The following is a 26,122-nucleotide window of genomic DNA, read 5'->3' as shown; positions in this document are numbered from 1 at the left end:
TTTGGAGCTCAGGGCCAAGACTGATTTTTTTCTGAATAAAAAAGAACCAGTATTATAAATGCTGACTGGCTTTGGAAATTAACTTTTGCAGAAGATGAATATATTTCCTAATTAATTTAATCTTAAATTACAAGGTAAATCAGTGCTTATTTGTGAAACTTATACTTCAGTAATTTCAATAACAGCTAATATTATTTGAATCACAAGAAATGTTAAGCTACTTTATGTACTTCTTTGCTCTCAAAAGTTAAGAAAAACAGCTAGATATTCAACCCAATACAAATTTACCACAGAGATATATTCTGATGTCAACTAAGGTTACAGAAGTGTTTTACAGACCCAAATGCAAATGAAAAGGAAATGTCCATATTTGAAAATCTATTTAACTATGCAATAAAGTACCTTCCAGCTACCTTTCAGTAGGAAGTGATTAATCTGAAATGTAATGTTACATTTTTTAAAAAGAACACAGATAAGAATCTAATAGCATCCCATAATGTTTTCCAAACAATAACTATGCTTAATTAAAATTTTGTGCTCGTTAAATAGATAAAAGCATTTGACAATACCTATCTGTGTAAAAAGACATTTTCCAAGTGAAACACATGAAGTGTCAATACATATCAACATAAATAGATATACATTTGTGATCAATTTTGATGATGGAGAATACAAACTCTGAACATTAATTTGAAAATTTTTATTTAGAGAAAAAAGGATGCCATTATTCTTTCCTGTTATCTTAAAAATATGTTTTTCATCCTTCTAAATATTTTATTGTTTATGCCATTAGAGTTCTCCCAATTTTTGCCTTTCTGCCCCATCCACCCAGCTCCTCCACTCCCTGAGGCAAACACCACATTGTTGTCCATGTCGATGGGTCATGCATATATGTTCTTTGACTAAACCCTTCACCATCTTTCAATCAGTCCCCACCTCCACCCTCTCCTCAGACAGCTGTCAGTCTGTTCCATATATCTATACCTCTGATTCTATTTTCCTTATTAGTTTATTTTTTTCATTAAATTCCACATATAAGAAAAATCATATGGAATTTCTCTTTCACTGACTGGCTTATTTCACTTAACATAATATTCTCCAGGTCCATTCATGTTGTCACACACACACACACACACGAATTTGTTCTTTTTTTTTTTTTTTTACTGCTGTGTAATATTTCATTTTGTAAATGTACCACAGCATTTTTATCTACTCATCTACTGATGGACACCTAGGTTGTTTCCAGATCTTAGCTATTGTAAATAACACTGCTATGAATATTGAGTTGTATATATTCTTTTGAATTGGTGTTTTGGGATTCATAGAATATATTCCCAGAAGTAAAATCACTGGGCCAAAAGACATTTCCTTTTTTGATCTTTTTTTGGAAATTTTGTAGTGTTACACAGTGTCTGCACAACTGGCATTGCCACCAGCAATGCATTAGGGTTCAATTTTCTCCACATGTTCGCCAACACTTGTTTTTTGTTCATTTATTTATAGACATTCTGACTGGTATGAAGTGATATCTCATTGAGGTTTTAATTTACAACTCTCTAATGACACTGGCTATTGATGTTGACCATTTTTTCCATGTCTATAAGCTATCTGTATGATCTCCTTGGAGAATGTTCATTTAGGTCCTTTGCCCATTTTTTTAATTGAATTTTTTGTCTTCCTGGTGTTGAGTCATATTAATTTTCTACAAACATTGAAAATTAAAGCCTTATCAGATGTGTCATTGGAAAATATGTTCTCCCATATGGTGGGTTCATATTGATGTTGGTTTCTTAGCTGTGCAGAAGCTTTTTTAAAGTATATTTTATTGATTATGCTATTACAGTTGCCCCATTTTCCCCCTGCCTTTATTCCCATCTGCCCTGCACCCAGCCTCCCACCAACATTCTCCAATTTTAGTTCATGTCCATGGGTTGTACATGTAAGTTCTTTGGCTTCTCCATTTCCTATACTATCCTTAACCTCCCCTATCAATTTTGTACCTACCATTTATGTTTCTTATTCCCTGTACCATTTCCCCCATTCTCATCCCTTCCACTCCCTTCTGATAACCCTCCATGTGATCTCTATTTCTGTAACTCTGTTCCTGTTCTAGTTGTTTGCTAAGTTTGTTTTGGTTTTGGTTTTTAGGTTCAGTTATTGATAGTTGTGAGTTTGTTGTCACTTCACTGTTCATATTTTTTATCTTCTTTTTCTTAAATAAGTACCTTTAACATTTTATATAATAAGGTCTTGGTGATGATGAATACCTTAACTTGACCTTTTCTAGGAAGCACTTTCTCTGCCTTTCCATTCTAAATGATAGCTTTCCTGGATAGAGTAATATTGGATGTAGGTCCTTCCATGTAGGTCCTTGCCTTTCATGATTTTGATTACTTCTGTCCAGTCCCTTCTTGCCTATAAGGTTTCTTTTGAGCAATCAGCTAAAAGTCATATGGGAACTACTTTGCAGGTAACTGTCTCCTTTTGCCTTGCTGATTTTAAGATTCTCTCCTTATCTTTAATATTGGATAATGTAATTATGATGTGCCTTGGTGTGAGCCTTGGGTCCAAGTTCTTTGGGACTCTCTGAGGTTCCTGGACATCCTAGAAGTCTATTTCCTTTGTCAGATTGGAGAAGTTCTCCATTATTTGTTCAAATAATTTTTCAATTATTTGCTCTTCCTCTTCCCTTCTGGTGTCCATTTGTTTTGGGTGTTGGAACATTTAAAGTTGTCCCAGAGGTTCCTAAGCCTCTTCTTGTTTGTTTGAATTCTTGTTTCTTCATTCTGTTCTGGTTGAATGTTTATTTCTTCCTTCTGCTCCAAATCATTGATTTGAGTCCCGGTTTCCTTCCCTTCACTGTTGGTTCCCTGTACATTTTCCTTTATTTCACTTTTCATAGCCTTCACCTTTTCCTCTATTTTGCAACCATACTCAACCATTTTTGTGAGTATCCTGATTATCAGTGTTCTGAACTGTGCATCTGATAGGTTGGCTATCTCTTCCATGCTTAGTTCTATTTTTGGAGCTTTGATATGTTTTTTCATAATTGGACCATATTTCTTTGTCTCCATGTACATGTCACATTGTAAGGAGCACAGCCTTAGCTATTCACTGGGACTAGTGTTGTTTGTGGTGGAGGAGTCAGAGAGGGAACAATGCCACTTGCTTGGCTCTTAGCTGGCTTTCAGTCACTTCCTCCACTACCTACAAGCAAATTGGACCATTCTAGTGCTGATTCCTGAGTAGGTGTGTTTGTGTACATTCCAGGACCCTGTGGATCTCTCCAACCAACTCCTCTGTGATGCTGGGAGTTTCTCTTGCCACTGCAACCCCCACAGATTTTTACACCCAAAGGTTTGGAGGCTTTCTTTTCCTCCACTGGAACCCTGGGTTGCACAGCCTGTTTTGCTCCTAAGTTGTTCCTCCCAGTTTTTCTGCATGCAAATATGGGACCACACAGTCTACCAGCTGCTGCCCCACCTGCCCAGTCCTTTAACTGCTGCCTTGCCATATGTCCTCTCTACCCCAGTTGCCTGTCTCCACCCCTCCTACCAGTCTGAATGAATTGTTCTTCTTTAACTCCTTGGTTGTTGGTTTTTTATACAGTTTGATTTTCTGTCAGTTCTGGTTGTTTCTCATTTTTAAATTTGTTATTCTTCTTTTGGTTGTGTGAGGAAGCAAAGTGTATCTACCTATGCCCCCATCTTGGCCAGAAGTCTGAAGCTTTTTAATCTAATGTACTCCTATTTGTTTTTTTCCTTGTATATCCTTTGTACTAGGAGATATGTCAGAAAAAAATAGGCTATGCAATATATCTGTAAGTTTACTGTCTATGTTTTCCTCTAGGATTTTTATGGTTTAGGATTTATCATGAGTTATATTTGAGTCTTATTCATTTTGAGTTTAGTCTTCTGTATGGTGTAAGTCGGTGATCTAGTCTCATTTTTTTTGCATGTACCAGTCCAGCTTTCCCAACAGCATTTATTGACAAGACTATTGTTTTGATTTTTATTTATGTATTTTTAAAGAGAAAGGAAGTGAAGGAGGAAAAGAGAGAAACATTGATGTGAGATAGAAACATCAAGCAGCTTCTTTAGCCGTTGGTGGGGACCAAACCTGCAATGCAAGCATGTGCCATGATCAGGAATCAAACCAGCGACCCTTCACTTTGCGGAATAATGCCCAACCAACTAAGACACACTAGTCAGGGCTGAAGAGGCTATCTTTACTCCATTGTATACTTTTGCCTTTTTTGGTCAAATATTAATTGAGCATAAAGATGTTGGTTTATTTCTAGGCTCTCCATTCTGTTCTATTATCTATATGTTTGTTCTTATGCCAGTCATAGGCTGTTTGGATGACAGTGGCTTTATAGTATAGTTTGATGTCAGATGTTGTGATACATCCAACTTTGTTCTTCTTTCTCAAGATTACTGAGGCTATTTGGGGTCTTTCTTGGTTCCATATAAATTTTTGGAATATTTGTTTTATATCTGTGAGATAGGCCATTGGATTTTAATATGAATTGTGTTGAATCTATAGATTGCTTTGGGTACCGTGGATATTTTAATGATGTTAATTCTTTCCATCTATAAACACAGTATATGCTTCCACTTATTTGTTCAATTATGTTCAATTATCATGTTCAATTTCTTTCTTACATACCGAATTTACCAATTACAGATAGTTTACCAATTACAGATCTTTTACTCCCTTAGTTAAGTTTATTTCTAGATACCTTATTTTTTTTTGTTGTTGCAATAGTAAATGAGATTGTTTTCTTAGTTACTCTTTCTAACACTTCATTATTGTTGTATAAAAATGCCATTGATTTTGTATCCTGCTACTCTGCTGAATTCATTTATTTAGGTCTAGTAGTTTTTTGGTGGGGTATACAGGGTTTTCTATGTATAATACCATGTTATCTGCAAATAATGACAGTTTTAATTTCTTCTTTCAAATTTGTAGGCCCTTAGTTTGTCTTCTTTTTGTGTGATCACTGTGGCTAGGGTTTCCAGTACTATGTTGATTAAGAGTAGTGAAAGTGGCCCTGGCTGGTGTAGTTCAGTGGATTGAGTGTGGGCTGCGAACCAAAGTGTCGCAGGTTCGATTCCCAGCCAGGGTACATGCCTGGGTTACAGGCCATGACCCCCAGCAACCACATATTGATGTTTCTCTCTCTCTCTCTCTATCTCCCTCCCTTCCGTCTCTAAGAATAAATAAATAAAATCTTAAAAAAAAAAAGAGTAGTGAAAGTGGACATCCCTGTCTTATTCCTGATCTTTAGAGAAATGATTTTAGTTTTTGACTATTGAATATGAGGTTAGCAGTGGATTTTTGTGTATGGCCTTTATTATATTCAACTATGGTCCCACTATTTCCACTTTGCTAAGAGTTTTTGTCATATGTAGATGCTGGGTTTTATCAAATACTTTTTCTGCATGTATTGATATCATCATGTGATTTTTATCTTTCATTTGGTTTATGTGATGTATCATATTTATTAATTTGTAAATATTGTACCATCCTTGCATCCCGGGATAAATCACACTTGATCACAGTGTGTGATCTTTTTATGTGTTGGTAGGTCCATTTTACTAATATATTGTTGAGGGTTTTAGCATCTAAGTTCATTAGGGTTATTGGCCTATGATTTTCTTTCTTTGTTGTATCTTCACTTGTTTTTGGAATTAGAATAATACTGGCCTCATAAAAAGCACTTGGGAGTCTTTCCTTCTCTTGAATGTTTTGGAATAGTTTGAGAAGGATAGTTGTTATTTCTTCTTTGAATAATTGGTAAAATTCACCCATAAAGCCCTCTCATTCACGACTTTTGTTTGCTGAGAGTTTTTTGACTACTCCTTCAATTTCATTAGTTGTTATTGGTCCATTGAGATTTTCCAATTCCTCTTGATTCAGTTTTGGAAGGTTGTATGTTTCTACATATTTATCCATTTCACTCGGGTTGTCCAATTTCTTGACATATAGTTGTTCATAGTATTTTTTTACAATCCTTTGTATTTGTGTGTTATCAGTTGTTATTTCTCTGAATTTCTGACTTTATTTATTTATGTCCTCTCTCTTTCTTTCTTGAACAATTTTATTAAAGGTTTTTCAGTTTTTTTAAATCTTGTGAAAGAATCAGCTCATGTATATATTAATCTTTTGATTTGTTTTTTGGGCTCTATGTCATTTACTTCCATTATGATCTTGAATAGTTTCTTCTTTCTATTCACTCTGAGCTTTTTTGTTATTGTTTTTAAACTTTTTTAGTTTTAGGGTTAGATTGTTTATTTGAGATTTTTCTTGCTTCTTGAGGTAGATTTGTAATGCTATGAACTATCCTCTCAGGACTGCTTACTTTGTGTCTTGTAGATTTGGGGGGTTTGTATGGTATTTTATTTGTTTCTAAGTAGTTTTTTATTTTTTTTATCTCACTGATAACCTATTTAGCCTTCTTTTGTTTGAATGTTTTGAGTTTTTTATTGCAGTTGATTTCTACTTTCATGCCATGTGATCCAAGAAAACGCTTGATTTGATATCAGTCAGTCTTCTTGAACTTGTTAAGACTTATTTTGTAAACTAAGATGTAGTCTTTTTGATAATGATCCATGTGCACTTGAGAATAATGTGTATTATACTGCTTTGAATTGGAATGTTCTGTAAACATAAATTCAATCCAATCAATTTAATGTGTCATTTAAGTTTGCTGTTTCCTTGTTGATTTTAGTCTGGGAGATTTATCCATTGATGACAGTGGGGTTTTAAAACCCCTACTGTGATTATATTGCTACCAATCTCTTCCCTAAAGTCCATCAAGATTTTCTTTATTTATTTGGGTGTTCCTATGTTGGGTGCATACATGAGGTCTGTCCAGAAAAAGTCCAACAATTGTCAATATAACAATAATGGTTTCTGCAATTTCATTGTAACCTGGCATCCAGGGAGAGTGGACTGGAATGTGCCTGTGTGAACAATGACAACTTCACTCTACTAGTCAGTGGGGGCAGTAGACACCATTGAGTGAGCATGTGTACTGTATGGCCATCACATTCAAAATGACTGAGCAAGTAGAACAGCAAACCTGCATCAAATTTTGCATTAATCTTGAACATTCCTCCACAGAAACTATTTGGATTATTCAGAAGTCTTTTGCAGATGATGCAATGAGTACAGCACAAATAAAAATATGGCACAAACAGTTCAGATATAGCTGAGAATCTGTTGAAAGTAATCCACATTCTGGTAGGCTGCAACAAGGAGAGCATCTGAGAATTTTGAACATGTATGGGATAAAAAAAGATTGGTGACTGCCAGTGAGAGCATGAGGACCTGATCTGGAGATTCCAAAAACTACTGTAAATGAGATTTTGATGTAGGATCTTGGCATGAAATATGTCATGGCAACATTTCACATTGTCCCAAGGTGCACTTAAACTATTCTTTTTCTTTTGAAGCCTTATTTCTTTTAGTTGCTTTGGCTGGGTGTTTTTTTCTACCTTGTCTTCCAAATCACTGATTTGATCCTCTGCTTCATCTAGCCTACATTTAATTCCTTCTGATGTATTCTTCATTTCTTTTTTATTTTATTATTTTTTAATTGTTGTTTCATTACAGATGTCCCAATTTCTCCCCATTACTCTCTCCTGCCTGGCCCACCTCCTGATCCCACAGTCAATCCCTACCTTTTTGTCCATGTCCGTGGGTCATTTATACTTGTTCTTTAGCTAGACCCTTCCCCTTATTTGCTCCCTTATCTGCCTCCCTCTCCCCTCTGGTCCCTCTCTGTTTGTTCCTTATTTCCATGCCTCTGGTTCTATTTTTTTCACTTATTTATTCTGTTCACTATGTTCCTATTATAAGGGAGATAATATGGTATTTGTCTTTTTCCACCTGGCTTATTTCACTTAGCATAATACTCTCCAGTTCCTCGTGCTGTGATGAAAAGCAGGAGTTCCTTCTTTCTTTCTGCAGTGTAGTATTCTGTTGTATAAATGTGCCACAGTTTTTTGATACACTCACTTACAGATGGGCACTTAGGCTGTTTCCAACACTTAGCTACTATAAATAATGCTGCTATGAACATAGAGATGGATAGGTTCTTTTGAATTGGTGTTTCAAGACACTTAGGGTATAATCTTAGCAATGGAATCACTAGATCAAAAGGCAGTTCCACTTTTGGAGTTTGGGGGAAATTCCATACTGTTTTCCACAGTAGTTGCATCAGTCTGCAATCCCACCAACAGTACACAAATGTTCCCTTTTCTCTGCATCCTCACCAGCACTTGTTATTTGTTGATTTGTCAATGATGGCTATTCTGACTGGTGTGAGGTGATATCTCATTGTAATTTTATTTTGCATCTCTCTGATGGTTAGCAATGTTAAGCATCCTTTCACATGCCTATGAGCCCTCTGTATGTCCTCCTTGGAGAAGTGTCTGTTCATTTCCTTTGACCATTTTTTTAGTTGGATTGTTTCTTTCCCTTGCATTCAGTCATATGAGTTCTTCATATATTTCAGAGATCAAACCCTTTTCTGAGGTATCATTGGCAATATGTTTTTCCATATAATTAGTTCCCTTTTAATTTTGATGATGGTATCTTTAGTCATACAGAAGCTTTTTAATTTGATGTAGTCCCATGTGTTTATTCTTTCTTTATTTTCCTTGACCTAGAGGATTTATTGGCAAAATATTACTGTATGGGATATCTGAAACTTTACTATCTATGTTTTTGTCTAGGTCTTTTATGGTGTCATGGTTTATGTTTAAGTCTTTTATCCATTTTGAATATTCTTCATTTCTGACTGGTTCTTATTTATAGTTCCTATGTCATTTTTCATGCCGATATATTGAACTGGCCAAAAAGTTTGTTTCATTTTTCTCCATAAGATGGCTCCAGTAGTGCTTAGCTGTCTTTAAATTCATTGGAAACAATTTTGTTGGATTGTATTATGACAACTCATATCATCATGCATTTAAAAAAATCAAAATTGGTAGATTTTTGTGCAGGCATTTTAATATTGAAGATGGAAAAATATGTGGCATATTATGCTTTCTTATTTCAAGAAAGGTAAAAAGAGACCTGGCTGGTGTGGCTCAATGGATTGAGTGCATGTCTGCCAACCAAAGGGTCACTGGTTTGATTCCCAGTCAGGGCACATGCCTGGTGTACAGGCCAGGTCCCCAGTGGGAGGCATGTGAGAGGCAACCACACATTGATGTTTCTCTCCTTGTCTTTCTCCCACCCTCCCCCTGTCTAAAAGTAAATAAATAAAATCTTTTTAAAAAAAAGAAAGGTAAAAACACAACTGACATGCAAAAAAGCTATGTTAAGTGTATGGAGAAGGTATTTTCACTGATAAATGTGTCAAAAGTGGTTTGTGAAGTTTCATGCTGAAGACTTCTCCCTGGACAGTAATCCAGTCAGGTTGACCAGTTGAAGTTGATAGCAATCAAACTGAAAAGTTAATTGAGAACAATCAACATATCATGTGGGAGATAGCCAACATACTCAAAATATCCAAATCAATAAAGTCATTGGTGAAAATGAAAAAGGCACCTTTCATTTTACAAAATAATCCATATGGGCTTTTTGGACAACCCAATGGTTCCCACTAAGTTCCTTGTAGTTCCATAAAGTTCCTTGTAGTTCTTTTTAAGTTCCTTGAACATCCTCAAAAACATTACTTTGCACTCTATTGTCTGATAAATTACTTGCTTCAATTTCATTTAATTATTTTTCTTGGAATTCCTCCTTTTCTTTCATTTGGGTGTTTTTCCTTTGTTTACTCACTTTAGCTGTCTCTTTGTGTTTGTTTCTATGTATTGGATAGATTTGATTTGACTCTCAGTCTTTGTGGGATGGACTTACGTGATAGGACTCCTGTGGGACCCAGTGGTACAGTATCCATGATATCCTGAGCTGGATGCTTTAAGAATGTCCCTTGTGTGAGTTATGTTTGCTCTCCTGTTGTAATTAGGTCTTAATTGTTATTAACTCATTTGTGTTGGGATCTCCCCTCTGACTGGCTGACTACAAGTATGTTTTGCAAGTTATTCTATACATGCTGATAAAACAAGATAAAACAAAAACAAAAATAAGCAAAGAATAAGCCCTAACAAAAATAAGTAAATAAAAAACAAGAGAACAAACAATAAGGAAAAAGAGAAACAGTATTGTAAAAAAAGTGAAAGAACATGAGAAAACCAAGAAAGAAAAGAAAAAATATTATAAACAGAAAGAAGGGAAAGACCCAATAAAAAGAGAAATAGAAAGAGAAAAATGCCCCAAAATATCAAAGATAAAGAATTAAAGACTTCCAGGCCCTGGCTGGCATAGCTTAGTGGATTGAGCTCAGGCTGCAAACCAAAGTGTCGCAGGTTCAATTCCCAGTCAGGGTACATGCCTGGGTTGTAGGCCATGACCCCCAGCAACCACACATTGATGTTTCTCTCTCTTTCTTTCTCCCTCCATTCCCTCTCTAAAAATGAAATAAATATAATCTTAAAAAAAGTAAATGAACTATAAAAATAGTTTAAAAAAAAGAATAAAGACTTTCAGCCAAGACAGAGGTGTAGGTAAATACACTTTGCCTTCTTGCACAACCAAAAGAAGGACAATAACAAATTTAAAAACAAAAAATAATCAGAAGTGCCAGAAAATCAAACCATATGGAAATCCAACAACCAAGGAGTTAAAGAAGAAACATTTATCCAAACTGGTAGGAGGGGCAGAGACAGGCAGCTGGGACAGAGAGGACTTGCAGCAAGGAGGCAGCTGGAGTACTGGGGCAAGAGAGGCAGCAGCTAGTGGACTGGGTTGTTCCACATTTGTGTGTGGATAAACCAGGAGGAACAACTGGGAAGGGGGACAGACCATGCAACACAGGGTTCAGCATGAGGAAATAAAGCCTCAAAACCTCTGACTGAAAAACCATGTGGGGGTTGAGGCAGCAGGAAAAACTCCCAGCCTCACAAGAGAGTTTGTTGGAGAGACCCATAGGGTCCTGAAATGTACACAAAACCACCCACCAGAGAATCAGCACCAGAAGGGCCCAAGTTGCTTGTGGGTAGCAGAAGAAATGACTGAAAACCAACAGAGAGCTAACCAAGCAACATTGTTCCATCTCGAACCTCTCCCCCACATACAACATCATGACCCAGCAACTGGGTTGACCCGCCCTGGTGAACACCTAAGGCTCCACCCCTCATACACAACAGGCACATCAAGACAAAAAAAAATGGCCCAAATGAAAGAACAGATCAAAGTTCCAGAAAATATACAACTGAGCAATGAAGTGATAGTCAACCTATCAGACACACAGTTCAAAACATGGGTAATCAGGATGCTCACAAAAATGGTTGAGTATGATCTTGAAATAGAGGAAAAAGTGAAGGCTATAAAAAGTGAAATAAAGGAAAATGTGCAGGGAACCAACAGTGAAGGGAAGGAAACTGGGACTCAAATCAACAATTTGGAGCAGAAGGAAGAAATAAACGTTCAACCAGAACAGAAGGAAGAAACGAGAATTCAAAAAAACAAGAAGAGGCTTAGGAACCTCTGGGACAACTTTAAACATTCCCACACGTGAATCATAGGAGTGCCAGAAAGGAAAAGGAAGAGTAAGAAATTGAAAACTTATTTGAACAAATAATGTTTGTTCAAAATAAACATTTCAACAAACTGGCAAAGGAAATAGACTTCCAGGAAGTCCAGGAAACTCAGAGAGCCCCAAAGAACTTGGACCCAAGGAAGCACACATCAAGGCACATCATAATTACATCACCCAAGATTAAAGATAAGGAGAGAATCTTAAAAGCAGCAAGAGAAAAGGAGACAGTTACCTCCAAAGGAGTTCCCATAAGACTGTCCACTGATTGCTCAAAAGAAATCTTGCAGGCAAGAAGGGACTGGAAAGAAGTATTCCAAGTCATAAAAGGCAAGGACCTACATCCCAGATTGCTCTATCCAGTAAAGGTATCATTTAGAACGGGAGGGCAAAGTGCTCTTGAGATAAGGTCAAGTTAAGGGAGTTCATCATCACCAAGCCCTTATTATATGAAATGTTGAAGGGACTTATCTAAGGAAAAGAAGATAAAAAAATATGAGCAGTAAAATGATAACAAACTCACAACTATCAAAAACCAAACCTAAGAAAACAAAAACAAAATGAACTAAGCAAACAACTACAATAGAAACAGATTTACAGAAATAGAGATCACATGAAAACTTACCAGCATGGTGGGGCAGGGGGACAATGGGGAAATGGTACAGGGAATAAGAAGCATAAATGGTAGGTACAAAATAGACAGGGGGTAAGGATAGTATAGGAAATGGAGAAGCCAAAGAACTTACATGTATGACCCATGGACATGAACTAATGTGGAGTAATGATGGTGGGAGAGGAGTACACAGTGGAGGGGAATAAAGGAGAGGAAAAAACTATAATAGCGTAATCAATAAAATGTATTTTTAAAATAATAAAAATATAAGAAAGGGAAAGAAGAAGAAAAGGGACGAAGAAGAAGAACATAGTAAGAAAAAGAAAGAGTAGGACTTCTGGCCTAGATGGATGTATAGTTAGAAACCTTTCCCTTCCTCACACAACCAAAAAGAGAATAACAACCAATGTAAAAACATTAAACAGCCAGAAGTGCCAGAAAAAGAAAAGTGTATGGAACTCCAACAATGAAGGAATTAAAGAAACATTCACCCAGACGGAGAGTGACACAACACAGCAAAGAAGGTTGTCCTGCCCTGGAGATTATTACCTAAGGCTCTGCCCCCTTATAACATAACAGGTGTGCCGAGACATAAAAAAAATATGGTCCAAATGAAAGAAGAGATCAAAATTCCAGAAAATGAGGTAAGTGATGAGGAAATAGCCAATCCATCTGATGCAGAGTTCAAAACCCTGGTAATCAAGATGCTCACAGAACTGATTGAGCTGGGTTGCAAAATGAAGGAACAAATGAATGCTACCCAAAGTGAAGTAAAGGAAAGTATTCAGGGAACCAATAGTGGTGGGAAGAAAACTGGGACTCAAATCAATGATTTGGAACAAAAGGAAGAAATAAACATCCAACTGGAACAGAATGAAGAAATAAGAATTCAAAAATATGAGGAGAGGCTTAGAAACCTCTGGGACAGCTTTAAATGTTCCAATATCCAAATAATAGGCGTAACAGAAGGAGAAGAAGAGCAAGAAGTTGAAAACTTATTTGAACAAATAATGAAGGAAAACTTCCCCAATGTGGCAAAGGAAATAGACTTCCAGGAAGTCCAGGAAGCCCAGAGTCCCAAAGAAATAGGACCCAAAGAGGAACACATCATTATTAAGTTACCCAAGATTAAAAATGAAGAGAGAATATTAAAAGCAGCAAGACAAAGGGAGAGAGTTACCTACAAAGGAATTCCCAAAGACCATCAGCTGATTTCTCAAAAGAAATCTTACAGGCAAGAAGGGGCTGGAAAGAAGTATTTGAAATCATGAAAGGCAAGTATGTACATCCAAGATTACTCTACCCAGCAAAGCTATCATTTAGAATAGATAAGCAGATGAAGTGTTTCCCAGGTAAAGGAGCTCATCATCGCCAAGCCCTTATTATATAAAATGTTAAAGGGACCTAAGAAATTGAAGAAGAATAAAAACTCTGAACAGTAAAATGACAAGAAACTCATAGCTATCAACAACTGAACCACAAAAAAAGGAAAAGAAAAACAATGAAAACAAAAACTAAGCAAACAACTAGAACAGGAACAGAATCAGAGAAATGTACATCACATGGATTTTCAGTGGGGAAGGGAAGGGGAAGAATAGGGGGTGAAAGGTACAGAGAATAAGAAGCATAATGGGTAGGCATAAAATAGATGGGGAGAGATTAAGAATGGTATAGGAAACAGAGAATTCAAAGAACTTATATGTACAACCCATGAACATGAACTTAGGGGGGGAATGCTGAAGGGTTGGGGGTGCAGGGCGGAGGGGGGATAAAAGGGGAAAAATTGGGAAAACTGTAATAGCATAATCAATACAATGTACTTAAAAAAAGAAAGAGTAAAATAAAAGATATGTAAGAAAAGTATAGAAAAAATAGAAGAAAAATAAAAAATAATTTAAAAGATATGAAAAATAAAAACTCATAAAAATAATGAAAATGAACAAAGTGGAATTCATCTCAAAAGAGTTTAGTGCCTGCCTGATGGGAATTCCTTTTGGGCACTGCTGTTCTGTTGTCTGAAGCTGGTATAAGCCAATGTCTGATGTTGTCCACATTGGGCCCTCATCAGCCTGTTCAAAGCTACAAGCAATCATACTTTATGGCTACCTCTGCCAAGTGGTGGGCCAGCAAATGTCCCAAGGCACTGCAGTATCCTCCTCAATATTCCTCTGCCTGCCTGCTGGCTTACTGTCAATCTTAGTTGCTGAACTGACTATTTTTGAATAGGCTGCTCATGGAAGGGGGAGGATGGGGCCCCTGGATCTCACATAGGGTGAAAACAAGTGCCATTCAGACTTTAGGAAAAATGGTGGGTATGGTCCTGTGCCCTGGAGCCACACCGCTGAGTCTGTGCAGGATTATTTACCTGAATTGGCTGGGCAGTACCCCTAGGAGACAAGCAAGTGGCTTGCCTGAAGACCACAGTTTGCGTCTTCCAGAAACCAGGAGTTTGTTTCTATAGACTCTCTCATGAGCTGGTAGCACCAGTCTAGTTCCTGGGAAAGTGTAGGAAATAGCAACACCTCAAAGCCAGTCTTTGATACCCCCTGAGTCTGTCTATGTTTCTGTTTCCTCAACAGGTGTTAAAATGCAGGATGAGGAAGAGATACAGGGTGGGTGAGCAGGATGCCTGAGAGTCAGTTGAGTGGTAATCCTCAGGTTGGTGTAATAATTTTTCCCCAGGCTGATTCCCCTGGAAGGAACTTGCCCTTCTCAAGAAAAATGACTGCTGTGATATCAAGGGATGACCAGCCTAGCACAGGGATTGCAGCAGCACACCCCCAAATCTCACCAATGCCTCCCAATCCAGACTCTCCTCAGGTGACTCCAGTCTACACCATTCTCCCTTCACCAGAGCTAAAGGTGACTGGCTGTGAATTAAAAATCTGTGCTTTGGCCTCTTAAAAAACAACAACAACAACAACAACAAAACAGTGGCTTTATCTCTAACTGGCTCTGTCTCTCCCTAGTGGCACAATCCTCTTCACTTTTCGCCACTGGTGAACTTGGCTCTGGTGTTTGTACAGGAGAGCCCAGTCTCAGGTCCAGGGTTCACTTCTTTCAGTGGGAAGTTCCCACTGCCTCACTCTCCCTCCATAACCTTGGCCTACTGACCATAGGAGTGGAGCCAGCCCCTTTTGTGACCCACCCTCCCTTCTGCTCTGGAGGTGGTTTCTGCCCATCCTTGGTTAAAAATCTCCTTTTCAGGTAGTCTTCAGTTTGTAATTCTGGGTGACTGTTCCCCTCTAGTTTTATTTCCAGTTTGGTTGTGGGAGGAGGTGCAAAAAATCTTCCTACTCCACTGCCTTCTGGCCACTACATTATTTTATTAGTAACCAGGTACAAAACAATTGCTCTCAGTTATTACCACTATATTTTAAATTTCGTCAATTAAAAATTTACAAAAATTTGTTTTCTCCCTTGTTACATATTTACCTACATAATACCCTCAATTTTTCCTGTTGACCCACAAAGCCTAAAATATTTACTACTTGCATCTTTCAGAAAAAAATCACCGATCCTTACAGTATAAAACAATAACCAAAGCATGGTAAGTTTTGTAAAGGTGGCATATAAATAATAAATGATTCAAATGCACATCTGTCTGGACTCAAACCCATGCTTTATGTAGTTAAGCTTCACTGTGTTACAAAAAAAAATACAAGCAATTATAACAAATAAAAATACATCCATCTTACCCATACTCAATACCACTTAGTGGTGTAAGATTTTCAACAATTCTTTCAATCTTTTTCAAGTCTATGCATAATCAAACACACTAACTCACTCCCATTGTTCTTTAAATTTTCATACTAATGTGCATGTCTTTTTATATCATAGTTTTTAACATTATACCTTAAACATCTTCTTATTTCATTAAATATTAGTTGAAAGTATTATATATATTGTTATATATTATTTTATCATGTGAATATTCATAGGTACTTAACTAGGATCAATATTGATCATTTAGTATATTTGGTTCCCATTATAATGCTATTTTGATTATTTTCTTAGTGCACAAATATTTTTGTGTGTTTAAAATTATTTTGTTGATCTAATATAACAATTAGAGGATCAACTTATATGAGTTTTTAAGTTTCTTTTACTCATCACCAAATATTCCTTAGGAAAATTTGTGTTAGTTTAAATTCTACTATCAATATTTAAACCACACCCTTTTTAGTAATATATGTTATATTTATAAAAGTCTTTACTTTAAGAGGCAAAATAAACCTTCAAACTTTATAATTTTGATTTCTTGCTTTTATAATGATGCTAACATTTTTAACAATGAATTTTTCTTTCTAAATTAACAATGTCAGTCACCCATTGGGTTATTGATTTATAAAGCTATAATTCTTGATATATACATTTAAAATTTTCAGGAGATGCTTTAAAATTTCCTTTTTTATTTTTTAATAAATTTTTTATCCTCACCTGAGGACAGTTTTTTCATTACTTTTAGAGAAAGAGGAAAGGAGAGACAAAAACATCCATGTGATAGAGGAGCACAAATTGGTTGCCTCCCATGCCCAGAATGGGGATCAGCATTGGACCAGCTATTGTACATGTTGGACCAGGGGGTCACACATGTCCATGCCACATCAGGAATCAAACCACAACCTAGGTATGTGCCCTAACAGGGAATCCAACCTGCAACCTTTCAGTTACAGGATGAAGATGCAAACAACAGAGCCACACTGGCCAGGGCTAAAATTTCATTTTACATCTACTAGTTATTTTTTAACTTTAAAGTTTTTTTAATTTCATACTTTTAAACTTCTTAGTCTTTTTCTTCATGTATTTCTTGTTTATGCCAATTAGTTAAGAAAAATATCAATTCTGCAATGAACTCTTTCAGACAATTTAAGACAAAAAATACTTCTCAACTCATCTGTGAGTCCTGAATTACCCTAATTCAAAATCCATGTATATAAATGACCCACGGACAAGGACAACAGGGTGGTGGGAGGATTGAATGTGGAAGGGGAGTAGGCAGGGCAGGAGAGAGCAATGGGGGAAAAATGGGGACAACTGTAACTCAACAACAATAAAATTAAAAGAGATGGTAAATACATAGTTAAATATTAAAAAATCCAGACAGTTAAAGGAAAAATAACTACACTAAATATCCAAAAACTTAAGAACATTTTAGCAAATAAAATTCAATAATACATAAAAAGATATGTTATAAATAAATGGGGTGCAAGGCAGGGAACATGTGAAAATCAATGTAATTCATCATATTAAAAAACAAAAAATCATAAAATCTCAGTAGGTGCAGAAAAACCAATTGATAACAAAATTCAACCATGACTTATGATAGAAAGAATACTTCTCATCAACTTAGGAATAAAAGGGTACTTCCTTAACCTAATAAGGGCATTTGTTTAAGAAAAACACAACAGCCCTGGCTGGTGTAGCTCAGTGGATTGAGTGCGGGCTGCGAACCAAAGTGCCGCAAGTTCGATGCCCAGCCAGGGTACATGCCTGGGTTGCAGGCCATGATCCCCAGCAACTGCACATTGATGTTTCTCTCTCTCTCTCTTTCTTCCTCCATTCCCTCTCTAAAAATAAATAAATAAAATCTCTAAAAAAAAGAAAACCAAAACAAAATAAAACAAAACATAGCAAATGTGATACTTAATGGTAAAAGACTAGATCTTTCCCTCTGGTGTCAGAAACAAGGCAAAAATGCCTGCTCTCTCATGCCTCCTACTTAACACCACACTCAAGTTTTAGATTGACAACACAGACAATCCCAAAGAATCTACAAAATAGCTATTAAAACTAGTAAATGAGATGAGCAAGCTGGCAGGATACAAAGTCAATAGACAAATGTATAAGTCATATTTTGTATCTATTAATGAAAAATTAAAAGTTGAAATTTTAATACTGCACATTTATATTTAAAGCATCAAATAATATTGGGCAAACAAATAACCTTGGGAAAAATTACAAAATACATACAAAAATTTCTAAGTTAAAAACTATAAATCACTGATAAAAGAAGTAAAAAAAAGAGCTAAATAAGTGGAGAAATATTGTGTTTTCATAGATCAGAAGACTCAGTATATGTAACATGTCCATTCTCCCCAAAGTGACAGATTTAGTGAAACTCCAATCGTATCCTGGCAGGTTTTTTAAGACTGTAAAATTTATGGAAAGGCAAAAGAACTAGAACAGCAAAACAACTTTGAAAAAGAAGAACAAAGTTGAAAGACTTATACTACTTGATTTTAAGACATGGTAATGTGGTATAAATAAAAGGATAGCTATAGGTCAATGGAACAGAACCAGAATCCAGAAATAAATCTACACATACATGGTTAATTGATTTTCAGAAAAGATGCAAGGGCAACTCAATGCAGAAACAACTGGTGATGAAACAATTTGATGTCCAAATGCAGAGAGAAAGCATGAGAGAGTGAGAGCAAGAGCAAGGAAAAGAGAGAGGAAGGAAGGAAGAAGAAAGGAATACAAAAAAGGGAAACCATATCTCACATATAAAAATGAACTCAAATTGGATCAATAACTACTGTGCAATCTAAACCTATAAAATTTTTAGAAATAAGCACATGAGAAAATTTTATGCTTAAGAAAACTTAAGCATAGGTTTCTTAGCTATGACACCAAACCCATAATTCCTAGAAAAAACTGATTATTTGCACTTTAACAAAATTAAATCCTTCTGTTTTTTGAAAGACATGCCAGCGAAAGTATACATAAATCACATAACTAATAAGCACTTATACCAAAGACATATAAAAGACTCTCAAAACTCAATAATAAAAAACCCCAACACAAAACAGAAATATTTTTGAATTGACACTGCATCAAAAGTTATATGACATAATTACACAAAAAGAGATTCAACATTATCAGTTACAAGGGAACTACAAATTAAAACCATAATGAGATACCACTATGCCTATTGTAATGGCTAGGATCAAAAGAACTGACAGTACCAAATATTGATGATCATACAGAGCAGTGATTTTCAACCTTTTTCATCTTATGGCACACATAAACTAAAATTACTAAAATATATATTTTTTCCAATCTGACAAAAATTAGGATAATTTTGGTTGATTCACACTGGAAGGTTATTGTTGTGCTGGCCGTTGTCATTTATTTTTGACAATCTAAGGGAAAAGAGGTCAGTGCTCTTGACTAAATAGTCAGATATTATATGATTTAAGAGTTCTTGAAGCAAACCAGTTGAAAATTGCTGATACAGAGCAACTATAACTCTCTTATATTACTGGTGGGAGTGCAAAATGATATGGCCACTTTGGCATAACAGTTTGACAATTTCATTGAAAGGTAAGTATTTACAATACAATCTAGCAATCCCATATCAAGGATAAAACTTTTATTTACATGAAAATATATATAAAATTTTTATAACAGCTTTATTTGTAATTTCTAAAAACTGCAACATCACAAATATCCTTTCACTAGTGACAGGATAAACTATGTGTGGTACATCCAGATACTGTATTTGGATACTTACTATTCAGGAATTGAAAGAAATTAACTACTGATAGCACAACACTAACGAGTACTAAATGCATTTTGCTAAGTGAAAACAGCCAAACTTAAAAGACTGTATACTGGATAATTGAATTTATATGAAGTTCTGAAAAAAGTAAAATTATGGATACACGAAGCAAATCAGTGGTTGCCAGGAGTTGGAGGTAAAGCAAGGAGTTGGCTCCAAAGGGACATGAAAAATATTTTGGGTGATGAAACTGTTACATATCTTTATTATGGTGGTGATAACACACACACACACACACACACACACACACACACACACACAACCTACACAAAAGGACATCAATAAATAATAAAATAAATAATAATTTAACATATGAATTGCCACAGCTTATAACAAAATCATAAAATTTAGTGGATTAAAATTTTACTATTTTACATTTTAATTTGCTGTAATATGGCAACCTATCTGGAACAAACTTCCACTAAAATAGCTAATAATCCTGAATAAATATATATTCTTAAAAATCATTAATGAATTGGCAAGGTTAAAAGGCAGTCAGCACTGAGTAAAAGTAGGGATCCACTCAAATTAGTAGACTTCTACAACCTTCTTTTATTCTTATGACATTTGATAATTAGGTTGAATTTGATTTAAAATGATTTAGCCCCTTGAGGTAAAAGAAACAAAAAATAAAAAGCCCAGAGTTACTTACAAGAGCCACATTTGAAACCTAAAGATTCAGAAAACTTGTAAATAAAATGGCTTTTTAAAAAGAAATATACACTAGACAAAATCTAAGCAAAAGAAAGGTGGTAGGGTATTAGCATCACTCCACATCAGTAACTTTCAACCAGTGTGCTGCAAGAGACTCTGGGCCACCACAAGAATTTTAAAAACCTGCAACACCTGACTATTTAGTCAGGGGCACTGACTTCATTCCTTTAGATTGTCAGATAAAAAAGTGACAACAGCCAATACAACAATAGCCTTCTCATGTGAATGAATCAAAATTATGCCTATTTTATTATCAGATCAACAAAAAAATATAATATATTTTTGGTGTGCCACAGAATTTTAGTAGTTTATGTGTGCCATGAAATGAAAAGGGTTGAGACTCACTGCTCTAGATAGATTTAATAGCAAAAGCATTAAGAGAGATTAAAAGTCATTAGATGTTAACAGATTTACTAACTCATGAAGATATAACAGCTTTGAACCTGATTGTACCTACCAATATAGGCTCAAAATATGGTAATCAAAACTTGAGAGAAAAACAGGAAAAAATAAGTGCTCATTAGTAATGTGGAAATTTAATATAGTCTTCTCAAAAGTAAAGGACAATTGATAAATTAAAATAAGATAATATTGATGATTTGAAAAATATAATTAACAAAAGTTAATTGATGAACATATCTATACCACCCTACCCACCTGCTGCAAATTACAAAAGCTTCTGAAGTATACATAAAACATCCTGTAAAATTGACCATATGCTGGTCCAAAAGTATTATCAACAAAGTTCAAGGAATTGAGGCATAAAGGTCCTGTTCTCTGACTATAATAAAATTTTGCTAAATTTTACAACAAAAACATATCTAGAAAAAACTATATGGTTGGCAGGAAATCACTTCTAAATAATCCATGAGTTAAAGATAAAGTCATAATAAATATTTAGAACTGAGTGGTAGTGAAAGTACTAGATTAAAACTTACGTGACAAAACTAAATTGGTTCCTTTATTTCTTTTCTTTTTGTTGTTGTTCAAGCACAGTTGTCTCCATTTTCCCACTGCTACTCTCCCCCAGACCCCAACTCCCACCCTCAGTTCTTAAGTCTCAATATCTATGGTATTAGAAAAGGACAAAAGCCAAGAATGAATGCTAAGCAATCATGTAAAAAGAAATAAACTAAAAAAAGAAACAGCATAAATTATTTTTTAAATATAGAGAAAGATATATATGTAAAAAAGTCAAAAGAGCTTTGTTAAGATTAATAAAGTAGACCAACCTCTGATGAGACTGATAAACAAAAACATCAGGCACAAGTAGTCAATATTAGGAATGAAAAAGTAGATGTAGCTACCTTGTTGCAGTTATTACAAAGATGATAAGAAGATACTAAAATAAAATTGACAAATTCCTCAGACAATGTACCTTAAAACTAACTGCAAATGAAATGGAAAACGAGAATTTTTCTGGAAGAGTTAAAGAAATTACATCATTTTGTAAAATTCTTTTCAAAATAAAAACATCAAACAAGGATGGCTTCACTACTGAATTCTAACCAAATTTGAGGGAATATTTGCAATGCTATGTAAATTCATCAAAGAATATAAAATAAGAAATACTATCTAACTCTCTAATACTCTCCAAACTAATGTCAAAATTCAAAGATAGCACGGGAAAGAAAATGACAGGCTAACTCCCTCATTAATCTACACACAAAAATCCTAAACCAAATATTAGCCAAATGAATCCTGTAGTGTATAGTAAGGCTATTATTACATAATGGCCAAATTGGTTTATGGCAACCATGTGAAGTTGATTTACAGCAGAATATCAGTTCATGTAATTCACTACATTAACAGATTAGCCATGTAATTATCTCAATAAATTTAGGAAATTTATTTGATGAAATTTGTCATGTATTCATTATTAAACAAAATCTTATAACAATGTTATTAGATACAAAATCAACATAAAAATAACATTTTTTACACAGCACAACAAACATTTAGAAAATAAATTTAAAACAAATCACTGAAAATATAAAAAAGTAACCCATCCAAGGGATAAATCCAACAAAATATATATATAAAATGTTTTGATAGAATTTAAAAAGAAAATAAAAATAATGGCATATATACCACACTAATAAGTTACAGGATGGCCTATTGGAAGAGATTTAAAAATGATCCCTATTTCTTCAATCATGTTTGCTTTGCTCTTTCAGAATTTGATGCATAATGACATATTTGAACTAGAAAGTTTCAGGTTTTTAAAAAAAATCAAAAACATTTTCCCACAGTTTATTTTATTTATATTTACTCATCTTGATAAATTGTTATATCAAAGTGAGTGCTTACACACACTATGAGCCATAGGTGTGCACTTATTCAAAGATTTCAGGCATCATATTTTGCTATTATGCTGTATAACAACCAGTTCTATTTTTGGAGTTTTAAAAATTAATTTTAATGTTCACATTAGGTACTAAATTGTTTACTTTGGCTATCCATGTATCCTACATTCACCAGATAATGGTCTCTGTATATCCAATACTTGATCATAAATTGTCATTCATTTTATAATTCTTACACAAGATTTATGTTTTAAGTAAGAACAGGAAGTGTCCATTTAAAAAAAAATACTATGTAGCTAACAAAATCCAGGTAAAGGATGAATTAATTATAGAGAAAAATGGCAAACAGTTATAGGGAACATTCTTCGTACAGGGATATGCTACACACTGCAGGCTTGCTATCCCATGTCCTCCTCACAGCAGTTGCATCTGGTCCTTGCTATTGCAATCCCGTGTTTAGACCAGGAAGTAGAATCATAGAGTGAGTAACTTGCTGAAGTTTACTTAGCTGGCTGAGCTTAGAATTTGAGGTCACACTTTCAACATAATTATACAATCTCTCAGGTTAATATATGGACAGAGTCAAAAGAGGGTATGTGTGTCTTTACATGTGAAAAAAGAAGTTATATTGAGTGTCTTAGGAATCATAGGGTGAGTAGTTAATTTTATTTCACTAATTAAAAAATTATGCTTATATAGCACTTTGGGGTAGCAAATCTCCCTATTGAAAGAATTGGGCAAAAGTTATTGTCCAATAACTTTTGGAGGTTATTTAGGAACACAAATATATTATTTCTCTAAAGCTTAAATTTGTAACAAGTGAAAGATTTATGCAATCTGAAGAGAAACCAGAGTGTCTAAATCTTGAATTTGGAGTTAGAATATATATCCAAATGAAAGGGGAGGCCAGAAACTCTAAACTTTAACCACAACTTTATGAGGCAGACGGGAATCCTTTGGGACTTCATATTAAGCTATTTTCAGTAGGGAGTACAAATATTTTGTTTAAAATGCTAAGAAACGCAGTTAAAACATTTCCTAATAGGGTCATGAAATGAACAAAAAACAATTTGCCCCTCTGCCTGTGATATTATTATTGTACATGAGAAATCAGTGTTTACTACTATTAATTTTTTATAACTGTGGTTTAATAAATGTGGATGTGGTGAAAAAGAACTTTGATAAGGAATAAATTTTCTAATTTAATGCAAAAAATTCTTGTCTTAATTCATTAGGGTGGCAATTTGTTTCTAATATTAATTTTTCATTTCCTTTTGTGTTATTTAAAATTGACTGTTACCTTTTCATTTATTTTATTTTATTGAATTGACTTTGTTGGGGTGACACTGGTTTACAAAGACATATGGGTTTCAAGTGTACAACTGAACAAAACATCTGTACAATGTATCATGTGCTCGTCACCCCAAGAAAAGTCTCCTTTCATCCCCATTCTCCTCACTTTTGCCAACATCTACTTACCCACCAGCTCCTTTTCTTTCTTGCTATCCCCACATTGTTGTCTGTATCTATGTGTCATATCTATGTGTGTGTGAATACATATATGTAAAATTATAAGAGCTATATGATATATATATGGGTTTTTTTGCTTAATCTCTTCACCTTCTTTCTTCCAGTCCCCCAACATCCCTCCTCTCTGACAGCTGTCAGTCTGTTTCAGATAGCCATGCCTCTGTTTTTATTTTGTTAGTTTATTTTATTCATTAGATTCCACATATAAGTGAGATCATATGGTATTTGTGTTTTTCTGACTGGCTTATTTCACTTAGCATTAAAATCGCCAGGTCCATTCATGCTGTTGCAAAAGGTTAAGATTTCCTCATTTTTATGGCCGAGTCATATTCCATTGTGTAAATATACCATCCACTCATCTACTGATGGGCACTTAAGCTATTTCCATATCTTGGCTATTGTAAATAATGCTGCAGTGAATATAGTGGTGCATACATTCTTTTGAATTCGTGTTTTGGGTTTCTTCAGATATGTTCCCACAAGTGGAATCTCTGGGTCATAAGGCAGTTCCATTTTTAAATTTTTGAGGAAATTCCATAGTGTTTTCCACAGTGTCTACAACAATCTGTATTCCCACTAACAGTGCATGAGGGTTCCCTTTTCTCTACAACCTCACCAGCACTTGTTGTTTGTTGTTATTGATGGTAGCCATTCTGACAGGTGTGCAGTAATAGCTCATTGTGGTTTTAATTTGCCTCTCTCTGATGATCAATGAAGCTGAGCATGTTTGCATATGTCTATTGTCCATCTGTATGTCTTCTTTGTAGAAGTGTCTATTCAGGACCTTTGCTCATTTTTTAATTGGATTGTTTGTAGAGTGAAATAATATTGAACTCTAACCACTTATGGGTCATCTCATGATTTTGGTTACTTAAGTAAATAAAAGTTGTGAAGTGACTGTAATACTTTTCTGCCTATAGAAAGCATAAGACTAGATGCAAACTCTACACAAACAGTGGAGTTCCTCACCCTCTGTTCTCTGTGGCTGCCTTTCCCCTATGAGGTGTCCCTTCTCACACCTTCAGAAGTACCTAGTGTCTACTATCACGATTCGCTCATTGAATAGGTCTGATAAATATCAGTATTTTTATCTTAGTGAAAATTAACACTTCTGTACATTCTCTGCTTAAAGGATTTTTATGCAAGCCTTGTTTATCATATGACATGAGAAGTATTATCCTCCCCCATGAAAAACATTTGAACATCAGAGATTAAGAAGAGATATTAGTGAAGGTACACAAGTAGCCTTGAGAAGTATTTTTATGACTACAAATTGATGCATAGCTAGTACTGAAATAAACTATAATAAACTGCATGAAATAAATGAATCTGAAGTACTTGAATAATAGAATCTTAGAACTAGATGACACCTAAAAATTTATTGTATTCTTCTGATGCAGACACTGACCAGCAGTATCCATGGCATTGTGGATGAGACAAGACAAATCCACAAGGACTACCGAGTCCTGTGGAGGAAAAGGGATGGCATGGGCACTCTCAAGGGGAGAGCACCCCAACCCTTGCCTTGACAAGCTTTTATTGGGTTCAGTTTGCACAGTGTACACGTGCAAAGAATACATGGTGTATACACAAGGCTCATCAATCATTAACAGGCAGTAATGATCAAACACTAGATAACATTCAAAGAACTCTGAGGGCTTATTTTGAGTCAGGGTCAGAAAGCTAAAGGGCCATAAAACTTTGGGGAACAAATTCAATTCATGCTTGGAGCCTTATCATTTAAATTGAGGGTATTAGCAAAGCAGGTTTCACAGGAT

This window comes from Phyllostomus hastatus, unplaced genomic scaffold (assembly GCF_019186645.2).
Source record: "Phyllostomus hastatus isolate PE091 unplaced genomic scaffold, TTU_PhHast_1.1 phas_contig_118, whole genome shotgun sequence".
Lineage (NCBI taxonomy): Eukaryota > Metazoa > Chordata > Mammalia > Chiroptera > Phyllostomidae > Phyllostomus > Phyllostomus hastatus.
The sequence above is the reverse complement of the archived record's forward strand: the minus strand, read 5'-3'. Positions refer to the sequence as shown.